We start from the raw sequence: 23,411 nt of genomic DNA on the forward strand, positions 1-23,411 counted from the left end.
AATTTAGTAGAAATTTTAGTGAGTGCACTTCGTTGTTAGCGTGATTCGCAGGCTGTCCCACGGGAATGCTTAGTGACACTCGCTATAGAGAACACTCGGCGACGAGTGCGTTCGGTGAACTCACCGAACGCACCCTTGAATACGTGACCCTGCCTAGGCACTACGGTGGAAAAGTTTCTTTGTTCGTGTAGCGTGCGTTTGTCCCTAGGCATGCTGACATGGCGGAGGGGGATTGAGTTTGTTTGCGCTCGGAAGCTGGCTGCCGGCGCGGTCCAGCGCGCACTGAACCCCATTTCGTGATCGCTCTGTCTAAAAGTACGACGGGGAAACTTTCTCGCGCGTGCGGCGCTGGTGCTGAGTCAGTGACGCCGGATTATAACTTCACCTACCTTCAAAAAATAAAAACAACAACAATGATTTCACCGAGGGAGCAATAGGGGCCTGCTCTCCCTAATTTTACAGGAGCATTTTTGAGCGGTTTCCTTTGAATGGAATAAACGCACAGCACCTTAGCAACCACGGCTAAACGAAAAGCCAGGATTACTGACTTTCCGTCTCGTCCACGTCAGGTTAGGTTAGCTCACGTTTAGGTTAGCTTTGCGTTAGCTTGTGGTACGTTGGGTTAGCGTCAAAAACGTTATGGTGCCGCAGCGTCACAGCGTTTATTCCGTGTGGATTATTGTCTTAGCGTGTCGGCCACGTTATGTTACGTTAAGTCAGGTTAACGTTACCTTAGGTTGGGTTACCTTAACGTTGCGTTACGCTAGGTTAGCGTAAAAGCCGGCGTGCCGCGGCGTGTTCTCACAACGGTTACGCCGTGAGCATTGTCATCCTGTCCCGGCCTCGTTAGGTTGGATAAAGGTTAGGTTGGGGTAACGTTAGGTTAGGTTAGCGTACAAGGCATAGGGGGCTCGGCGTATTCTTATAGCGGTGGCGGGGTCTTCGAGTCTCGCCGGCGCCCTTTCAGCCCCTCGCGTTCAGCCGCGGTTGCTAAGGCGCTGTGTCAAGGAGCGAAATCCCCCACATTTTCTCTTTCGCGTCCGCTCTTATGCGCGCATACGCGCAAACGCCCGGCGCCTCCGCAAGTGCCACGCCCCGCTCTACTTACTAGAAATTCTAAATACGCCGCCCGGAGCCAGGCAAACCGTCTGTTCTGAACACGCCCCGCGCACTCCCTCTATCGCCGCATTGAAAATTCACTTCGCCGCTTAGGCGCTCCCGCTTTCGGCGTGAAGTTGCTTTTTCTCATATCGTGAATTGACGCCAGCGGTGCGTTAGCATGGGTAGTGATCTATCGTTCTAGCCGCCCCTTTCTAGAGAAGAGCAGACATCGCGGCGGCAACATTTGATGAAGATGATGATGATGGTGATGATGATGATGAACCTCTGCCTTGGCAGCTTGATACAGGGCTTCACGCTATGTTATGGTTGCGGCATCATGAGAACACGCCGCTGGCGCATTGAAAGCGTAGCAGAGCCGTAGGTGGCAGGGGGGTTTTGAAGCCTGGAAACCGTGACTGTGCACTTGGCACTATAATTTGGCGCACTAATCGTGTTCTGCAGGTAGGCGCCTCCATAACGTATGTTGCTTTTGTTCTCTTTAACAACAGAAACAAACCTTGGGCAGACTATGTCCATCTATTGCGTCTTGGCGGATATGTACGGCAAGCATGCGCTGTTGTCGATTACGTAATTCATTTTTGCTTGGCGTGTCAGTGCTTAGGTAATAACGGGAGATCTCAACTGCACCACGGAAGCGACCTGCTCTTCAAGAAGACAGTCATGCTCTTCACGAATAATCAGCAGGCTACAATGATCGTGGCTCTGGGGGCAGTGCACGGCGGCGTGAGGAAGGCAGCCAAGCTATTTCCGAGGTGGCATTGTGGATGACGCCCTGTCTGTCAACAGAACTTAGAACATTCGACTTCATTTGCGAGACGGGTAGCTTCACCAGAAAACAACACAGGATTGCGACCGCAGCTGAAGCGGAAATGGATGTTTCGGCATTCTTCTCAACCCCCCCCCCCCCCTGTAGTGTGCGCGACGCCAGTGTGGAGGCCGCAACTCCAAGGTCATCAGTGTGGAGGGTTTTAAAGGGCCTCTCACCAGGCCCCATAGTAAATTTCGCTTGTACGCTGGAAGTTGTTACGTGTCTTTTAGGGAGCGCTCTGCCGCCAAACTTTTTCAGATCGGCTCATTAATAGCCCAGACAGGAATATGTCAGTGCCGCGAACCCATGTTTTCAGCAGTCCAAAGCCAAGCAAGACGCTCTCTCCACTCGCCCCCTCTAGCCTAGGGAAGCGAAAGTCCTTCCCTGCGGTCGTCCATATCAGGCCTTGAGGATCGCACGGCGCATGCGTCACAGGCCTCGCCTTCATCTTTTTTTTTGCTCCTCGCTTTTTTTTTTTCGGGGCTACGCACTTCCGCCGACAGCGTCCCGCGCAAGCTGTTGTCTCCTTCGCGTAGCGCAGAATTTTGCGCGCTGTGCACAAAGAAACATGACTAGCGGTATAATTCACTGACGCACGAATACTCAGGCAGAACAAGCGGATCACAGAGCATGATCACGGCACTGCAACACGGTAGAAGATGACATTGCTTCGGTACCCGCGCACGTGACTGCACGACGGTGGGAAAAAGCAGACGAAATGTTGCTACCACCTCTCTTGCTTCGGTGCGAAGTAAAACAAAAAAACACGCCTGCATTTCGTGTCTGTGTTTCACTGTTTCTCTAAATTTCTATTCGTCAATTCAAGCAACAGATCACACTGATAACTGATGTTGTCTTGAATAATTATCGAAGTCACGTGTCACCACCAGCGACGTCACACTGCGGACACGACTACGTAGGCACAGGGCACGACTCCGTCACCGTCCGGATTGCAACGCGGCGGCTGCGAGAAGGAAAAACGGCGTTCGCTTTGAAATTTCAGATTTTTCCGCGGCGCGTGGCGCTCTAATACTTTGCAGACACGATCGTTATCGCACAATGTGTTCTCTTCGCTTCTCAGCTCAACATAGCCAGACCTGGCGAGAGGCCCATAAAAAAATGCCATGTGCACCCGTATCGTGTACATATTCATCGAAAACTTGAAGACCGATATTTTGAAAACACTTAGTGAACTGGATTTTCATAGAATGTGAAGGACTGGACTTTCTCACTCGCGTGCTTTAGACAGATGAGGCTAATATCTTCACAAACGCCCAAGTTAATCATCACAACGCGCACCACTGGAGAGATAGGAATCCCCACTGGCTGGCCCAAACACCACAATAACACTAGTCGTCGTTTAAGGTGTGGTGCGCTTTTTTGATCACATCATTCGTACCCATCGTTTTTGACAACACACTAACGACGCAACGCTACGTCAACTTCCTTGAAGGCCCCGTGAACGACCTCTGTTGCAGCGCTCCAATTCCCCACCTACGGAACATCTGGACTCAATACGATACCCGCCGTAGTTTCTTAGTAGCTATGGTGTTGGGCTGCTAAGCACGAGGTTGTGGGATTGAATCCCGGTCATGACGGCCACATTTCCATGGGGGCGAAATGCGAAATCACCCGTGTACTGAGATTTAGGTGCACGTTAAAGAACCCCAGGTGGTCCAAATTTCTGGAGTCCTCCACTAGGGCGTGCCTCATAATCAGAAAGTGGTTTTGGCACGTAAAACCCCATAATTTATTTTTCAGCACGATGATATTCCTGCTCATAGTAGTAGCCAGCCTCAAGCGTGGCTCGACCAGCTTTTTCCTGGACAGTGCATTGGCCGGCAGCGGCGTGTACCCTTGCCTGCAAGGTTGCCGAACATGATACCGCTTGACTTCTTGTGGAGCTACGTGAAAAATAGCGTGTATAGCAGCGGTACCAAACCACACACCCTAAAGGCAATATAGGCAGTGTCTGCCACGAGATTCTAGCGTCGTTGGTCAAAGCTGCAACAGCACAAGTGTTGGGAAGAAGCAAGTACAGGATTGCTTCAGACGGTTACCGTTATGAGCATGTGCTATAAGTGACATGGGAAAATAACCTCTCAAAACTGGTATAAAACGTGACTGTTTAACGCACCTTCTTGATGTCGCCCTATCCTTACATAAAAAAAGCTTGCGAAAACATGGAAATAGGTAAAAACTGCTTCGTTTTGCCTCTTTTCCAGAGTTCAAGAGACACAAATGGAAATGGCTAAGACACTTGCTTCTTGGATGTGGTAAAAACTGCTTCCTTCTGCCTCTTTTTCGGAGTTCAAGAGACAGGAAGGTAAACGGCTCAAACAGTTGCACCATTGGATGTTCCACTGCGGGTGAATGAGACACCTTACCTCCTTTTGGTTTATTTTTTATTGAAATAAACTCGTGAGTAGCTCTGTACAGTGCTTCCAAGAGCTGGTTTTTTTCGTGCTCTCTTGCGCGCAATGTTTTTTTTAACATTTGTTGTATTTATGTTGTAGCTTTCTCTCTTAATACGCGAAGGTTTAAGCTATCCGGAGTGCCTCCTGATGGAGCTCAACGTTCTTACGTCCACATAGGCTCACGCTTATCGTACCAAGCTAGCTAGGTCGCGAAACCTCTCCAGCAATCGTGCATGATGGAGCCTTGTACGATGCGGCGATAAACTAACGCAACCGTATATCTTTGAAGGGTTCTTTGGAGGCGCTTGAATAGCGACGCGCATCTGTTTCATATGTCGCATATTTCGCAGGCTTTTGTTTTCTCTTCGAAACAACCAGGCACACTTCAGCACGAGATAATTGCTCGATAAGGGAATTCTTTAAGGTGCCCTACAACTTTGTAATTGTCATGTTTGCCATTCAGCGATAATACGAAAGTTCACTAATTGAAAGCAATTAACTAATGCTTGCTGACGAAAAATACAGCGGCTGAAAGTACAAGCTACTGCCGCTACTGTGCAGTCGGGACAATTTCTCTAGGGCTCATTTATTATTATATCTTGGTCCAATTAAAAGGGACACCCGGTATACATGAGCTTCAACAGACAGGACGAAGAGCGGAACATACCAAACTAGGAATACATTGTCAGGTAGATAGCCACGATGAAGAATGGAAAACCGTAGAAACAAAGAGCTGCCATCATCCGCGTGCAAGATACGCGAGTTCCTTGGTGAGTTGCAATATCGAAGGCGCAGTCTCGCACATATCGCCTTTTTCTCAATGCAAAAGGCCGCATGCATTTCACGTGCACGCTGATCACCAGTACCTCCATATTTTGCATTGATCAAACAATGCACGACAATCACAACGGGAGCTGTGCGCGGCTATGTGGCTTCCAATACACCCGTTCCCTACATTGGAATGTTCTGCGAGGCTGTAATTTATACAATGTCCAGTTTGGCCGATGTAACGTCAGCAGCACGGTAGGGTAATCTTAAACACTACGTTGTGACACCAATCAACAATTTTTTTTTGTTTTTATCAGACGTAAGAGGCCCGGTGTCTTCGCTATACACTTTTGGGCACATACTGGAAAATGTGTTTCAGAGTGCACCTCTAAAGCGCCCGTACCTGCGTTGAGCCTCTGCGTTGTACCTCGTAAGCGAGCGAACGATCAAAGTCAAAGAGGAAAGCGAACGCCGAACGCAGCGCTGCATGAAACAAGAGCTCGCGAGCGGCGCGAGAATGAAATTGGAGGAACTGGGGAGGGGAAACGACCTGGAATGAAATTGGAGGAACTGGGGAGGGGAAACGACCTACGCATATGCTAAGATGGTGGCGGCTACGGCATCCACCACCGCGTGGCGTGCTCATCTGCGCTTCCGATGGGGCACCAGGGTGGCGTGAGCTGGGGAAGGCTAAGCTCGCCCGCGGCGTCAGCTGCTGAGGTCAGTTCGCGCTACCAGCATGTGTGCCGTGTAGCACTGCTCCTTCAAGAAGCGATGGCGAAGGGCTACCAGTAAGGCCCGATGTGACGCTTTCTTGGGTTTTGTCGCCACCGTCGCCACAGGTGGCGCGATTTTCCCGCGACAAAGGGCCGCTCTCATCGCTGGTGGATTGAAAGCGTGAGAAGAAAGGCAAAGTGCCGTGCAAGACGGTGCGCGCGGCGACGATGGCTGCGATGTAGCACCAGAGAAGCGCGCGTCGTCTGTATTGATACAAAGCGCGCTACACCCCCCCAAATTATTCTCTTTACAATGTAAACCTATATACGATCGTAGTAAACATATTGGCAGGCGAAATGAGACCACGTATAAAGCTGCGCTCAGCTCTAGCATGAGGGAATATCGTAATCGACAGTAATTTGCATGCCTTATGTGCTATCTTTTTCGTACAATGAGACACTTGGTCCAAATAAGGAATGACCGCAGTTTTCCAATTTGAAGTGTTATCTTTTGGATTGTTACTCTTTGTCATGTTCTGGCATTGTTAATTCCCGAAACGACGGCCGACGCGGGCGCCGACACTGGATTTTCAGCGACATGGGGCCCTATCCCCTTTAGGGTCGCTAGGGAAAACTTTGGCGCTGGTGTCTGCAAGAACTGCAGTGGTGCCGGTTCAGACAACGTCGGAGTTATGCGAAGTACATGAGATTTGCCTAAACTTTGTCCTTTTGGCTTCAAGCGGCTTCGTGACTTTGTGAGCTCATCATTTGCAACAAATTAATGCGTAATATATGAATAAATAAACTGTAATGCAATTGCACGACGCCAGGACTGAAACACAGGACCTGTAGCACAGAGACCCAATATTGAAAGCATGGCGTTATATACGCGTACATCAACAAGCGAGATGAAACGCCTTTTTGAATTTATCTCGGTCAATATAGTGCCTCGAGATTTTGATGCGTTTCGATTTGGCCTCCTAGACAAGTTGAATCGTAGCAGTTACTAGGGATTGCGCGTCTTTGCGGCGTCTTCTGCACTTAGGAAAGCATATATTGTTTTGAAAGTTGATGTAACATAGGAATACAAAGCGTTATCAACAAATCCACAAGAATACCTGAATCCATAAGCACAAAGATCAGACAAATACTTCTGCATCCTATCATTCCCCTGCTGGCTGAACGATTGCAGCCCGAGCTTCGTCTAATAATTATTGTACGAAATTCTATGGGTAGTCAGCTATTCGCAGTTTCATCACCTGGGAGTCAAAACCGCTGCGCATTGTGTGAAGGCACGACCACGATAAGGCAGGTCCTAAGCAAGATTCGGCAATCGCACCCTTCAGAAGATTCGAATGCGCCGAGATGTAAGGTAGGAGGCTTTTGTTGGAGCGGTGGCATGCAGCCAGCTCACATGGTCAGACAAAAAGAGTTCTAGGTCAATGAAACCTAGTGTGTTATTAGTAAATTCAGTCATACTTGGAAGAAGACGACGAAGGCGCTTCTGTGCGCACGCATGCAGAAGGGCGTCCACTATCTTGTGTTTTCTGGCCTGGTCCCCTTGGTCCTAGGAAGGAACCGATTGTATCCTCACCTTGAACAAGTCAAGCTGCATGGACTGCATGACTCCACTCCCACCTCAGTACGTCGAATTTAGACCGCTTTTTCGCCTGAAAACCGTCGTTAGGCATAGCTCCTGCTTTAAGTGGTCGGCGCCGAATAGGCCCGCGACGCCGCGCCAACATGCAAGTCGTCGTGGAGGGGACGTCCATCACCCCCGAAGGCCTCGCAGATAAGGGATGGCACACGCTGCAGCGTGTCAACCGTAAACAGTGTAAGTCAGTGATAAGTTGGCCCCCCGAGAAGGCGAGCACCGCCGGAGTCGTTGTTAGGCCTAACCCGGCGCGACACCTCAAGCACGCGAGGGAGCCCCCTATCCCTCCGCGCTACTTCAAAGTGGCGTTGCGAATCAGCGCTGGTTTTTATGTGTCCGTACAACACACCCATCGAGCGTCATGGAGGCACTGTGTGTCTCAACCGCACTCTCGAAGCAAGCTTGCGGCAAAGACATGGTACGTTTGGACGCCGTCGGCGACTTCGTTGTCGTGGGTACCGATGATGGGGACCTAGCCGACAGTTACGCGACGCTATCAACGCTAAAGGTGGGAAGTCAAACCTATCTGATTAAAGCCTACTTCCTACCTAAAGATCAAGGGAAAGGCATTATCCACCAAACTCCTCTGCACCACACCCAACAGCACATTCAGGAGAATCCATCCAAGAGCGGCATGAATCCCCACATAGTGGGGTTCCGCAGTGTAGGCGAGTCCGAAACCGTCCTGCTAGTCCTCAGGAGACAGGAAGTTCCCCATTACGGCATGTACGGCGGGGCATGGCACCGATGCAATTTACTCCGGCGCAGAGGGCAAGCCTGCTTGATTTGCTACCAGACCGGGCATCGCGAAGACGTCTGTGCGAATCGAGGCACGACCAAGAAGTGTAGAGAAAGCGCAACACGCGAAACGACTGACGGGCACGAGTGCACACCACTTTGCCTGTTGTGCGGCAAGAGCCACGTCATGGGAAGCCGGGAGTGCCGGAACTAGTTTGAGACTCCTTTCATCATCCGCCAGGGCCGACGCCAGCATCGCAAGCGGCGGGTGCGAGAGCAGCAGGAGCAGCTGCAATCGCCGCCGCCACTGGGCGACGGCCACCGCAGCCGGTCGAGGGAGAAGCGCTCGTCGTCAGTCTCCTTCGCGGACGGGTGGTCGACTGGCGGCGGCGGCGCCACGGCCTAACGATGTCGGTCAGCGATTCGGGGCGAAGCCGGAGCCGGGGTCGGGGGGCCAATGCAACCGTGGAGGCCGGGCCCAACAGCAGCAGCAGCAACGAAACCAACAAGGAGCCATCGCACAGGTGACGCCTCAAAGAAACTGTACCAGCATAGTGGCAGGGATGGGGAGCGAGATGCATCCCGAAATAGTTGCACTTCACACAGCTAGAGTCTACAGCAAACCATCGAAAACATCGAGACAAAAATTACACAACAGGATACAAAGATCCGCGTCTACGAGAGCGGTCGCTTCCCACAACCAATGGACACGGACCAACACCCGAGACGGCAACCAGCGCCCTATCAGTTCCCTCACCGACATTCGCGCTTATTAGCATAACAACAACTACAGAAAGTGAAGAGTCCGACATGGACGCCCAGGGTTCATCGCACAAACGCAAAGGAAGCCTCATTCACAGGACTCCTACTCCAGCCCCAATTGAGGACGAAAACCTAGTGAAACGCGTAGAGCAACACGTTGAACGCCCGGTCAAGGCTGCTATGGACGCCATCCTCCCTGCAATTTTTGAACGCTTCCAGCAGTTATAGAACCGCATGACGGCACTCGAACGAAACCACAACACGCTAGCCCCAGAGGTCGCACAATGCATCCCAAGATTAGCTCCCGTCAAGCCGTAGCAGACTCTCCCTCACCCCGCGGTCGTCCCTCAGGCGGCACCCAGCAGCGTAACCGTGGTCCTCTGCCCTTCCCGCCTGGACCAGGCCGTCCACACACTCCCCAAGAATCAACATGGCTGTAACCACCAATAACACCTATCACGTTTGACAGTGAAACTGCCGCGGATTCAAAAAGAAGAAGGCCAACCTTCACCAGTATGTTAACAACACGGCACAGCAAGAATCCTACAAACATGATATCATAGCACTACAAGAAGTCAATATCAAAGCCGGCCTTTCCTTTTACCGGGCTTTCCACTGCCGTAACAACTCCAAGAAAGTCACTACGCTCGTTCACCGAGAACAGGTGACGGCGATCCACGACATCGAAACTTCTCCCCCCTCGGGCATCTCCAAAGTTTTTGAGGAGATCATCCCGACGCGCACGTCAGATCCCAGCCTATTCGTCCTCAACGTATACGTCGTTCCGGAAGATGACCCGAAGCTCGATGCGCTTTTTCGCTCAGCCCTCAAAGTCAGCCACGACTGCCACCTGCTCATCGTTGGGGACTTTAACGGCGGTCATACTCTGTGGGGATACCTGAGTCACACCCGCAAGGGCAGACATCTAGCAGAAGCCGTGCAAGAGTTGGGCCTCATGCTAATCAACGATACCACCGCCCGCACCAGAATCGGCAGCCGAGGTAAGGTAGACACCAACCCGGACCTGACGTTCGTCGTGCACTCGCAAGACTACGCCTTCACGAACAACGGCGAAACTCTGGGAAGCGATCACCGCATCCTTCACAGGGAAATCTGTGCACGCGGCAAGCGTCGCCGGAAGCACCGCTTCTCGGTTACAAACTGGGAAAAATTCCGCGAGTCCAGAAGAACGCGAGCCAGTGAGGGATCCATCACCAATATGTCATCCTGGACGATCCAACTCCTGGGCGACGTGGAAGAGCATACGGAACATCTTGACCTGGAGAACACCCCGGGAACCTCCAACGTCGACAGCAGGCTGCTCCACATGTGACAGGCAAAATCGAGCATGCTCCGGCGTTGGCAACAGCAGGGGAAAGGTAACCAAGCCCTCAAGGAAATAAACACTCGACTCAACGCAGCGATCTCCTGTCATGCGACCGAGGTCAACTGGCAGCTATGTACCAAATACGTGATCGTATGAGGGGACGCCTCGGCGCTGCCCGGACGTCGCACCTCCTACGCCACCTCGTTGACCCGGACACCACCAAGGCCGAAGGCAGAAGAAACATGGCCAAGTTAATCCACAGGCATGCTCAGGACTCGGGGGCGTTCCTGGCCGAGATGCGGGACAAGTACGTCGGCCCGCAAGTCAAGACACCGCCACCGGCGGCCCACCGCGGCCGGCCGAACGCGCACATAGACGCAGACCTCACGTTCGCTGAGGTATTGGCCGCCGCCTTCAAGCTGCGGACGTACTCGGCACCGGGTCCATACCGCGTGACCAACAAGATCCTGCGCAACCTGGACAAGGCCGCAATGGAGCAGCTCACCGAGTTCATGAACGAATGCTGGAAGACGGGCGCCATATCGGAAGAGTGGAAAACGTCCACGATCGTCTTTATACCCAAACCAGGCAAACCACTCAATGCGGACAACCTCAGGCCGATTTCACTCAAATCATTTGTCTGCAAACTGATGGAACACGTGGTCCTGGACCGTCTCAATGAACACGTAGAGGACGGGGACGAGTTCCCCTAATCCATGTTTGGTTTCAGGCCACAGCTCTCTGCCCAAGATGTACTCCTTCAGTTAAAAAGGCAGGTGATGCAACCCGAAAGTCCGGCGGACGCTCACCGGTTCCGGTGCCTCCTGGGCCTCGAGCTGAAGAATGCTTTCGACAATGTCGACCATGCAGCAGTGCTCGAGGGCCTGACCCAACTGGGGGTTGGGTCAGGCCCTCAGCGCAGACCTGGTCACCTCAGCGCAGACCTGGTCCAGTGGCAATAAATAATGTAAGTCTTCAACGTCGGCTGAAATACAGCTCACTTCTGACGGACACTAGTGCTGAAGTTAGTCGGATGCTTCCTGTGGCTTCCTGTTAGCCCACGGATTTTCCACACCAGGACAGATAGGGAACGCTGTAGGACCATTCCCACAAGGCGCTGCCAAGTGCCTTCTTCCGAAGCGATGTGTCGGACGGGACCCTCTGCTTTGTGAGTCTTCGCCGACAAGAAGACTAATAGGTTCAAGCGCTTCGTCGATCGCCCTGGAGACGCTGGCTTTTCAAGTCCGGCCTATTCACCAAATTTGGTAGCAGCAGCCTTGACCTTTAGAACATTGATGTTGATGACTTGGAAGTTGTTTGCAACGGTAGCGTCAGCCTTCTCGTTGTAGAGGACAGTGGGTGCAAGAGCAAAGTCGCCTTGTTTATCCGCTTGAGGTAGCTTGAGTTCCGCTGCACGTTGCGACGCGATAACTGATATATAGCAAGACCTACAGACTTGCTTCGTGGACCATATGCAGTCGAAACCCTTTTGAGCGCACCTGTCTTCAACATTCGCGCGACCTGAAGTGTTCCTTACCAACTTGAGAAGCACCACCTGGTCAACCTTTGTTGGCTTGGCTTTTTAGTTTAGTAGAAGACAATTTTTTACTGGCCTAACAACTGTAACACACAGCTTTGTGCTGGAAAAATTCTTGGTGTATTTCATTCCTGCGCGAAGAAACCAGAACTACTGAACTTCTTAATAACAACGAACTTGCGTTGATGACCTCACCCCACGCGGCGCCCTAGCGGCTATGGTGTTGCACTTCAGAGCACGAGGTCTCCAGATCGAATCCAAACTGGCCCGCCCACCCTTCTTTGGGGACGAAGCGCAAAACGCCCTCGAGCCGTGTATTTTAAAATTATTCCGGAGTTACCCATCACGGCTTACCTCATGATTAGATCATGGTTTTGTGAGGTGAAGCACCAGAAATTAATTCAAAGGTTTTTGAGCTGTTTTTATCTGACCTTGTGCGCTGGGAATATGCCCCCTGCTCCAAGAAGAGCAGCATATCTTACAGTTTGGCGCATTCGAAGCTTGTGAAGCGTGCGATTGGCAAATCATTTTTTGTGGGGCTGCCTTGCCGCGGCCGTGCCTTCTCACTATGCGCAGCAGTTTTGATTCCCACCAGCGCAGACTGCGAATGGCAGGCTAGTGAAAAAATTTGTCGTTTAGCAGACTTAAAACAGCCAAAAACATGAAAACGTAACAATCAAAAAAGAGAAAAGTTCGCATTCAAGAACCGCGGTAATTTCTGACTTGCACCGAGTGTGTCATTGTATAAAAAGGTAGAACATAAGGCACCCACCCAATTTTTTGTTTCTGAAATACAAATCCCGCAGTGTTTCCGAAAACGTGAATAGGCAAGACACTGGCCTAGCAGGTGTGATAAGGAAAAAAAGAAGGTTTGTGGATTGCTGTCAGAACGTAGCGTATGAAATTACCCTCTCTTGCGGTCGGTTACATTTGCTAAACTGGCCGTTGTGTGAATTACCGCCTCAGAGAACATTCCAATTTAATGATGGGCTCTGCTGGCAGCCACCTAGCCGCGAATAGCGCCCGTTGTGATTGTCATACATTGACTAATCATTGCAAAATGCTAAGGCACTAGGGTGACCAGCGTGCACATGAAATATACGAGGGCTCTTGTATCGATAAAAAAGGCAGTATATGTGCGAGTGTGCCTTCGATATCTCTCCTAACCAAGGAACACGCATATCTCTCACGTGGAATATGGCAGTAATTTAGTTAGCAGAGGAATTATAGAATAGTGGTAGCAATACTTCGTAGCTATCTTTCTGACAATGTATTCGTAGAATGGTATATTTACCTTTTCCTATTGTCCATTCCAACTCCTATATATATTACTGTGTGCGCAATAATATAACGAATGAAAGTCAGCGCTTCGTCTCTCTAAGCCAAGTCCAGTCCTTTGCGCTGTTACGTTTCTGCATCATTTTATGACTCGCGGTTGCGTCCTCAACTGCTAACTGTATAATTTACTATTCGGCTTTAGAAGAACACAGAGCCCATTGATGAATCTGGTCAGAATGTTACCCCCTTAAGTTCATTACAACTATCTTAAGATGGTGACGATATATTATTTTCTGTATTTTCCATCCTTCGCCAGCTGCTGCAAAGCTAGGTGATCAAGTATCACAGTTATTCTGTTTCATTTCGTGAATGCAATATGAAACTAAAATAGAGGTAGCTAGTTCCATTTAGTTAGGTACCGCTGAAATGAAATTCAGTTAATCACTCTCAATTGGTGATACTAAGGGGTCAATTGAAATAGAATACAACCAGGTGACACCTTCTGCATACATTGGGATTTTAAGTTCAATATTTCCGAGTGTTGCCGGTCTCCAACGCATAGGTGCTGGAAGCTTCACAAAAATATTCATTGCATCAGCTTACTGAGGTGCAGAATCATATTTATTGCACAGAAGCTGGGAGGAACTGAAAAAAAAAACACATCAAAGCACGCCAGCTGACATCATTGTGATGTTCAAGTGCACATATATGTCCGGCGACAAGAAATACTAAGTTACAGAGAAAGAAGGCACTGCTGAATGATTAAAGTGCGCGTATGAAGTAGAAATTAAAGCTATACGTTATCGTCATTGAAGCAGTAGTTTGGCCTAATAGCAAACAATGTATAAGTAAAGACCAGGCACTTTCGTTCGTATACTGTTATGTAAAACAAGTCGTACGTTTAATAGGGATCGCCATCTAAAAAGCGGCTAATGTCCTTATCGTTCGCGTTAAAGGTTTTCGCACTGTGATTTCATAGATTTCGTTGTATAAGCCTTCATAAAGTCATTTATCTTCCTGATAAGCTTCAGCCTTTTATATTGGCCAGTGTATTCCACTTTGTCGCAAGGACTGTCGTCCATGTCTGCGTCGATGTCGTACACAGCAACGCCGTAGTCTAAGTCGATGAACTCTGCTTTCACGGCGCATAGCTGCACAAATAAAACAAGAAGACAACAACACAAGTTTGCTGAAATACCCATGCTTTAATTAGAGCAGTAAGTATTTTTTGTCACTATGCATGAATAATTGTGTCTGTAGATGACATAGCTACCTGCGAGTAAAAAAAAACATTTCATTAAATTAGCTGTAACTGAAATTCAGGTAATCAGTTTCAGTTGAAGAAATATGGGCACCCATTTTGATTGAATATTACAACTAGCTGACGATTTATTCATACATCGTGATTTTACGTTTAGTACTTTGTAATGCTCCCACTCTTCAACGCACGCGTTTCACAAGAGCACCAACAATTTCACATGAAATGAGATTGAACGTGCAATATTTGCGTACCTCGACATGCAGATGTAATTGGCATGCAAATAAACTAGTTCATTAAATGAAAATATTTATTCCACTTAGAAGCATCTGAGAGAGCAGTGAGAACTTCTCTTCTCAAGTACCTTCGCGTTAATTTTCATGACCTGTGCTGCGTGTCTTCATAGAGACAGCGACATTTTGGCTGCGGCATGCTCGTGCTCTCCTGAGCCTTAACTGCAATGTCATGTCGTCTTACAACTGTGTTTAACTGCATTTTATTATTTGTAACCACGTGCAGAGCATCCATCTATATTGGACTGCGAAGCACAACATATGTTACCCGCAGTGGTTGCTTAGTGGCTACGGTGTTGGGCTGCTAAGCACGAGGTCACGGGTCGAATCCCGGCCATGGCGGCCGCATGTCGACGGGGCCAAATGCGAAAACACCCGTGTACTTAGATGTAGCTGCACGTTAAAGACCCCCAGGTGGTCTAAATTTCCAGAATCCCCCACTACACCGTGCGTAATATTCAGAAAGTGGTTTTGGCACGTAAATACCCCATAATTAAAAAAAAAAAAACGTATGTCCCGTTCCTCGCTATGACGACGCACTGGACTAGTTCCAGGGCAACATTTATTAATCTTCAATCGACATTTATCCTGTTTATGCGCAAATTTGAGTGAACCTAAAGCACAGTGATAAAGCAGACTTTGTTACTACAGGCAAGCGATACCAGTTCTGCTTTAGAACGCCTGTGCCACCTACGCACGCTTGGTGAAGCCTCTTCTGGGAGGCTCCAAACAGTTCACTATTGTGTTCTGGCACGCAGTCTACAGTTAAACTCTTCCATATTTACCTTGGGTCTACATACCATCAATATCCTCGCAACCTCGTAGATTCGAATGGTGCGCAGCCTGCCCCTGTAAACTTCGCGCTGTCTGTCATTTCAGAACTCTTAATTTTCACCTGCGTGCACTGCTGCAGTGGACTGTGCTTCTACTTCAGCTGTTTAACCCACAGCGTTACAGATATGTCGCGCTTTGTAAACAACCAGCTAAAGACAACCCTCCTTACACCGCATGCATGTCCGCACCGTATGCTCATATGCATGTTTTCCATACATCCCCCATTGTGACCCTTTTTCTTCCCCTCTTCTCCTTCCATTACGTAGAGTAGCAGGCCAGATGCTCCATTATCCGGCCGACCTGTCTATATTTTCCACTCATTAAAACACTTCTTCTTCTTCCATACATTTTGTAAGTATAAACACGGCACAGCAAAGAGAAAAAAAAAACACGGACCTGGGCGGGACACGTAAACTGGACGCACATGTGCAACTCGAGTTTCCGTAAAGGTGCAGGGAAAGTTGAAACCTGATTGTGCATTTATCATTTTAACAACACGCTACTCATGCCAGTGGTTATGCGTGCCAGCGGAAATACGCACGCGGGCAGCATGTAAACTACTAAAGTGACCGAAATTGCAGTTAGAATGAAGAAGTGGATACCAACTCTAAGGAGAAGTCACGCGAAGTGCATAAAGAGAGCATGTGAATCCTTCCAACAACGAAAACACAAACGAGAAAAAGATCGCGCGTTCGCGCCTTCTGCAACACCTCCTCTGAAGTACTAACGAGCAGGCACAAACGTATTCGGTATATTCAAGCCTATAATATTTTAAACAAATGAAATGTCACAGGATACACAGCACATACACATGCACTGGGTGTCCCACGTAATTTTAGCCACATTTAAAATACAAGTGCCTCGTAGCTGGACAGACCCAAGGTACTGTTGATGCGGACTTCCTTCCTGCATCTGTTATAACTCTCGCTTGAAAAAGTAATTGAATATTGGACTTCAGTGCTTTGAATGTCTTTTGTTTATGCTGGTCGTGATATGTCACAGTACTTCTAAGAAACTATATTGTTACGGTGAAGTGAAGGAACATGTTGAATTGGACTAGAGGAAGCCGAAGTCTGGCAGTTGCCAGAACGCCATATACACCATTTGTAAATATACATTATTTTACACTCGTGGGCCTGCTTTCTTTCTGCAACATTTTGGTGTAAGGTGCAGGGTACAATCACGGAACTTCGCAGCGGACGTCATCTACCTGCCGCCACAATGGCAAATCAACTGACACAAGCGACAACGCTTCAGCAGCCCGTGCCAGCGGTCATCCTCACACATGCGCGGGACTCGGGGACATTTTGTGGCACGGACAACGCCGATCTCGAGGACTGGCTTACGGTGTACGAGCGAGTGTGCGACAACCACAGGTGGGATCCAACAATGATGCTAGCCAACGTAATATTTTATCTGGGGGGAACTACGAAGCAGTGGTACGACACACATTAAGCTGACCCAACGAGTTGGGATGTCTGCAAAGAAAAAATGCGAGACCTGTTTGGCAGACCTGTCCGATGTCAGCTGGCAGAAAAGAAAAGCTTGCGTGCCGCACTCAGACGTGCACAGAATTCTATGTCGTGTACATACAGGATGTGCTGGCCATCTGTCGCAAGGCTAATGACAACATAACCGAGGCAGACAAGATTGGTCATCCACTGAAAGGTTTTGCAGACAATGCCTTCAATCTCCTGATGTGTAAGGATTGTGCCACTGTGGATGCAATTATAAAGGAGTGCCGCCGCTTCGAAAAAGCGAAGGGCCGGCCACCACGTCGCTCAAACTTTCGACCGATTGCCCAATGCCGCCGCGACATCTTCTTGCGAAGACCCGCCGCGGTTCGTTTAGCCTGCAGGACCAGAAGAAATAACGCTCATCGTTTGCCGTGAGCTTGAGGCGATCGCCCGGCTCGAGTCCGTTCAGACTGTCGGGAAAGCGTACCCGCTATCTCCCTTATACAAGTGGTCGTTTGGGAGGAAATAGCAAGTTTGGGCATTTCATCTCTCTGCTCGGTACGCCATACAAAGCCTACCAGATTTCTGCGGCCGCTCGCTCCCAGAACCAAAGCTTTCCGCCACTCTGCCACCCAGCTGACTGGCGCACAGCGGATGATAAACCCATCTGCTTGGATTGTTCCAGTATTGGACACATCGCCCGTCATTGCCGCAATCACTGGTCGTCGCCTCCTCAATGGTCGTCTCCGAGACATTACCGCCAAGTACCAGGCAATCGTACTTTCTCGCCCTATACGCCGACTCGAAACATCAACGCCGACAGTGCTCCATCAAGATGCAACCGCTCCCCGTCTCCGCAAGGTCGTAGGTCCCGTTCGCCTCTCGTTCACCGCTCTTCGTCCCCCTCTGCAACTCGTGGCGCTTCTGCGTTAACTACCGTCACCTCATTAGGATAAAAAGAAGGATGTTTATCCCCTGCCTCGCATTGCTGACACTCTTGACTATCTTCATGGATCCCAATACTTTTCATCAATTGACCTCTGCTCCAGCTATCGGGAGATTAGCGCCGATGAGATGGACCGCGAGAAAACCGCCTTCGTCACACCGGATGGTCTGCACCAATTTAAAGTCATGCCCTTTGGTTTATGCAATGCGCCAGCTACATTCGAGCGCATGATGGACTCTCTGTTGCGCAGCTTGAACTGGTCTACATGCCTCTGTTACCTCGACGACGTGATTGTGTTTTCGCCGAACTTTCAGAGGCACCTGCTGCTCCTCACAACGATACTCTCCATGTTTCGCAGGGCTGGCCTTCAGCTAAACTCTTCCACGTGCCATTTCGGTCACCATGAAATTAAGGTGCTCGGCCATGTCGTAAACGCCGTCGGAATCCAACCTGATCGACAGAAAGCTCACGCCATGCGAAATTTTCCTGTACCTTGTTCAACAAACGATGTCCGTGGTTTTCTGGGCTTATGCTCTTATTTCCGGTGATTTGTGAAAAATTTTGCCGACATCGCTCGCCCTCTCACTGACCTTCTTAAGAAAGATGTCTTTTTCTCTTGGGGACCACTGCAGGACAAAGCCTTCTTTACCCTGATTGAGCGGCTTACAACTTCCCCGATTCTATCACACTTGGACCCTTCTGCACCCACTGCAGTACAAACTGACGCGGGTGGTCATGGCATCGGCGCTGTCCTCGCTCAGCGTCAACAGGGCCATTACCGTGTCATCGCTTACGCTAGTCGCCTTCTTTACACGCCCGAGCGAAATCACTCCATTACTGAGAGACAATGTCTCGCGCACGTATGGGTGGTCGCCAAATTTCGACCGTACCTTTTCGGTCGGAGCTTCTGCGTCATAACCGATCATCATGCCCTCTGCTGGCTCTGCTCTTTGAAGAATCCAACTGGACGACTTGCACGTTGGGCATTGCCTCTACAAGAATATATATATTCTATTATGTATAAGTCAGGGCGCCTGCATAAAGACGCTGGCTGTCTGTCCCGCAATCCCGTGGATCAACCGGACGATACCGATGCAGACTCGGACATCAGTGTTCTATCCCTCTTAGGCTTCCACCATATTGGCGACGAGCAGCGCAACGATCCTGTTATTCGAACACTTATGGAACGCCTAAGCTCGTCGCCCAATGACCCCTCCATTCGGATGTTCACCTTGCGCGATGGAACTTTATACCGTCGCAGCGTTCGTCCTGACGGCCCGGAGCTCCTCCTAGTCGTTCCCAAGCACCTTCGACTCACCATGCTCCAGCAACTTCACGACGCTCCTACTGCTGGACAGCTGGGCATCGCTCGTCCTTACGACCACCTGCGGCGCCGCTTCTTCTGGCCCGGCATTTATCGTTCTGTGCGCCGTTATGTCGCTTCTTGCGACCTGCGTCGGCGCCAGAAGACGCCTGCTATGTCTCCCGCTGGTTTGCTTCAAACAATTGATATACATAGAGCCCTTCTTCCGTGTGGGCCTCGAACTCCTTGGCCCCTTTCCAATTTCTCTCAAAGGAAACAAATGGATTGCTGTAGCAACCGAATATGCCACGAGATATGCCATCGCACGGGCGCTGCCAACCCGCTGCGCTACAGATGTCGCCGACTTCTTACTAAAAGACGTCATCCTGCACCACGGCGCCCCTCGCCAGTTGCTGACGGATCGCGGCCGCTACTTTCTATCGAAGGTCGTCGAAGATCTGCTCCGCTCCCGTTCTACAGAACACCAGATTGCTACCGCGTACCCCCTCAAACGAACGGCTTCACCAAGCGACTCAATCGCACACTAACTGAAATGCTCGCCATGTACGTTTCCGACGATCACCGCAAGTGGGACGTCGCTTTACCATACATCACTCTCGCATACAACTCGCCCCGTCACAACACTGTCGGGTTTTCACCATTTTACCTTTTGTATGGCCGCGACCCCACCTTGCCCTTTGACACGTTGCTACCTTCCTCAGTACAATCACCCAGCACTGGTTACGCTCGCGATACTATTGACGTAGCCACGCAGGCCCGAGATGCCGCCCGTCATCGCCTCACAGTCTCCTAAGCTTTTCAAAAGCGACGTTAAGACCTTCGGCACCGAGGACACCATTTTTCACCTGGCTCGCTTGTCCTTCTCTGGACGCCTTCACGACACGTCGGCTTGTCGGAAAAACTACTTTCCCGTTATTCTTGTCCGTACCAGATCTTACGCCAACTGTCCGACGTGACATACGAGATCACCCCAGTCGGTCAGCCTTCAGTGTATCTCAAAGTAACCAGCGATGTTGTTCACGTCGCCAGGCTCAAGCCCTGTGTCCCCCCATTAAGTGAGGCTCTGAAACTTTCACCGGGACAGACGTACCCCGCTGGGAGGGTGATGTTACGGTGAAGTGAAGGAAGAAGTTGAAGTGGACTAGAGGAAGACGAAGTCTGGCAGTTGCCTGAGCGCCATATACACCATATGTAAATATTCATTATTTTACACTCGTGGGCCTGCTTTCTTCCTGCAACAATATTTTGCATTCCAATTATGAAATTAGTGCGAATTAACAAATGAACTTCTCAAGTATTATAATTCAATGAAAAGTGTGAATGAGAAAATTCTAGAGCAAGATGCATAACTCCCAATACAGCATTCTGTTGCTCAATGTGTGCTACATAACAGTATTTTTCCGTGCGCGAAGTAGCCCCGCGAATACACGCAAAACTGTCGCACGACTGGCCGCTCTAGGCAATTTGCGCGTATTCGCGGGCTTCCCTGGCACTCACAAAGAAACTTTTATGCAGCACGTATTTAGAAATAGAATGCCGTATCGAGAATTTGTCCCGTTGCTCTACAATTTTCTCATTGTTCTTTTGTGAAATACATGGTACAGCTAAGTTTTTTTTCGAACGTGAAAGAAGGCCCATATATACATGGCGCGATGATGTGATTTTTGACCGCCAAGCTAAATAAATCAAGAAAAATCGAGGGCGAGATCTTCCATAGAAATTGCGCCGAGTATTTCGCTGTTTGTCTTCGTTATGGGGGTTGTTGTGAAGCGTCCGTCATTGAAGAAATCCTGAAAATTGCTATGTGACTGGAGCCGTAGCTTGTGTGAGCGGTACATGTCACCAGCACCTACACGCGAGCAGAGCAGATGAACAGTTTCAGGCTGGATATGGTTCTGTGATTTCTATCCGTTTGTTAACATGCTACGTTGCTATTAAAGCGACGTTTTTTCACGTTTACTTCAGGTAGTGCTATTTCGTGCTTTTTCGGGCCGTTTCGCTATTTACATGCGCTGTGCGTTGTAAATATTACGAGCTGTCCCTCACTAGAAGATGTGGTTTTCGGATATCATCTCCATTTTCTGGTTCGCTGCTTACATGCCACTCGGGATATACGAAACGCCACAATGTTAGCGTCGTATGATGTTACTAAAGGAACAATTTAAAGAATACGCAACTGCACTGAAACGCTGTGTCGATGACATAACAGCATTGCATTCGACGTTCCTAGTCCTACTGCGCGCGTGACCCTTTAGTTTCAGCCTGTGCGTGGGGGCTTTCACACGCATTCCTTCCGGTTAAGTAGGCTGCTCAGTTGAAACTGTCGTTGTTTCCACCGCCAAACAGTGTTGTTTACCAAGCCCACAAAGCGACCGTGCGAGTTGTATATCGTAATGAATTTTCTACAATAGCACATTTCACGCTTTGCCTAGGAATAAACAGCGTCTTCAATTTGTTCTGGAAGCGTTATTACACGATAAGCATAACTTAAACAATAATATGCCTTTTTTCTAATGTATATTTTTTTCCGCCACGGGAACCTATAAACCTTTAACCAGCTGCAGACTTTTTATCCTTACTACACCTATATTAACTGTCACTCATAAAGGTAATTGCATATTGCACTTCAGTACATTGAATTTCGTTTGTTGATGCTGGTCATAACATATCACAGTATTTCTGAGAAACTAATTGGCCATAAACAACCCTGCCTTACCTTGCTTTTCTCTGACTTTACCTTCTGCAAAACGCATCACACAATGTGGAAAACTAACAAACACCTTCTGTTTATAAAGTGTAGACAGCATAATTACCGAAAGCAAATTAAATTATGCAGTGAAGTCAGCCCTTAATTTTCTTCCTGCGAATGACAATATCATTTCAAGTGCGGACGGATCTTGGATGTGCACAACTAATGAAGTGTGTAGACGTATCACGAAGCATAAGCAATGCCCAACCAGACAGAAGTAAAGTTCCTAAACTTTCAATTGCATGTATTACTGCATGAACTGGTATAAGCACATCCTGTCGTTACTGCGTGTATATATGAAGTATCATGCAAACATACCATGACACTTATATCTTATTCATTTCCTTACATTGTGAGATGCTGCTGCTTACTGAGTTATTCCATGATACGATTAATTGTGTGTCCAGACTGCCAAAAAATTTTACTAGCCGAGAAAACGCGGACTGAAGTCCTACAAATTCCACCCTGTCGAACTAACTTAAACTGAGGTTCAGACAAAATTATACTCAGCCCAGCTTGGTGGCACTCATATTAACAAAAATCATCCTCAGCCAGGCTCACAGGAAATTCGCCTCGCGGGTTGGTCCAAGTGTGGGTGAGGAGCTGGCTCTTGAATGAGTTCACCGTACTATTTATACATTACTTGATATTCAAGTTGTGACCTAGCTGTGCACCGCATAAGAAAGCATTGTATGGGAGTCCGTGCTTCATTTATTTTTCGGTTATTTATATACCCGCCGTGGTTGCTCAGTGGCTATGGTGTTAACCTGCTAAGCAAGCAGTCGAGGGATCGAATCCCTTCCATGGCGGCCGCATTTTCATTGGGGCGAAATGCGAAACCACCGCGTTCTTAGATTTAGGCGCCTGTTAAAGAACCCCAGGTGGTCCAAATTTTAGGAGTGGCCTACTACGGCGTGGCTCACAACCAGAAAGTGGTTATGGCACGTAAAACAACATAATTATTCATTATTCAAGAAAGTTATTTGTGTAGAATTTATTTGATCTGTTTCATATTGTTGCCGATACTGCAGGTTATCTTGCACATTACTGGGTGCCCAAATTTACTACGTTTCAACACTATGTTGATTGAAAAAAAGATGGCTGTGGTGCAATATATTACAAAAACGCTTACACCACTGCAAGTACGGCAACGAGAACATTATAGAAACATATGTGCATAATAAGGTGCACACTAATGCTAAATACATATGCAGAGGGAATCGCACTGCGCTCGAGTTGGCCTCCATCTTTTCCCAATAAAAAGCGCAGGCCTGCACTGCGACCAGACTAGGCATAGTCATGCCACTTACCGGGTTCATCGGCTGTAGGATAAACATACGTGAACTGTAACACATACCGCGAGGTGGCTGCTGCATACGCTGGCACAGTGCGCAGTCGCCCACTCGACCACCCCAGACAAATC

General features: G+C 49.0%; 1 long non-coding RNA gene across 1 annotated transcript in view; it reads right to left on the reverse strand.

The window, feature by feature from the left end:
* Positions 1–13,730: 13,730 nt before the first annotated feature.
* The window catches only part of LOC129384970 (uncharacterized), a 34,575-nt gene continuing 24,894 nt past the window's right edge, over positions 13,731–23,411 (reverse strand). The window contains exon 3 of the long non-coding RNA XR_011893693.1: positions 13,731–14,278. This is a non-coding gene — a long non-coding RNA (uncharacterized lncRNA). The remainder of the gene's footprint in view (positions 14,279–23,411) is intronic.

Source organism: Dermacentor andersoni, chromosome 4 (assembly GCF_023375885.2).
Source record: "Dermacentor andersoni chromosome 4, qqDerAnde1_hic_scaffold, whole genome shotgun sequence".
NCBI lineage: Eukaryota > Metazoa > Arthropoda > Arachnida > Ixodida > Ixodidae > Dermacentor > Dermacentor andersoni.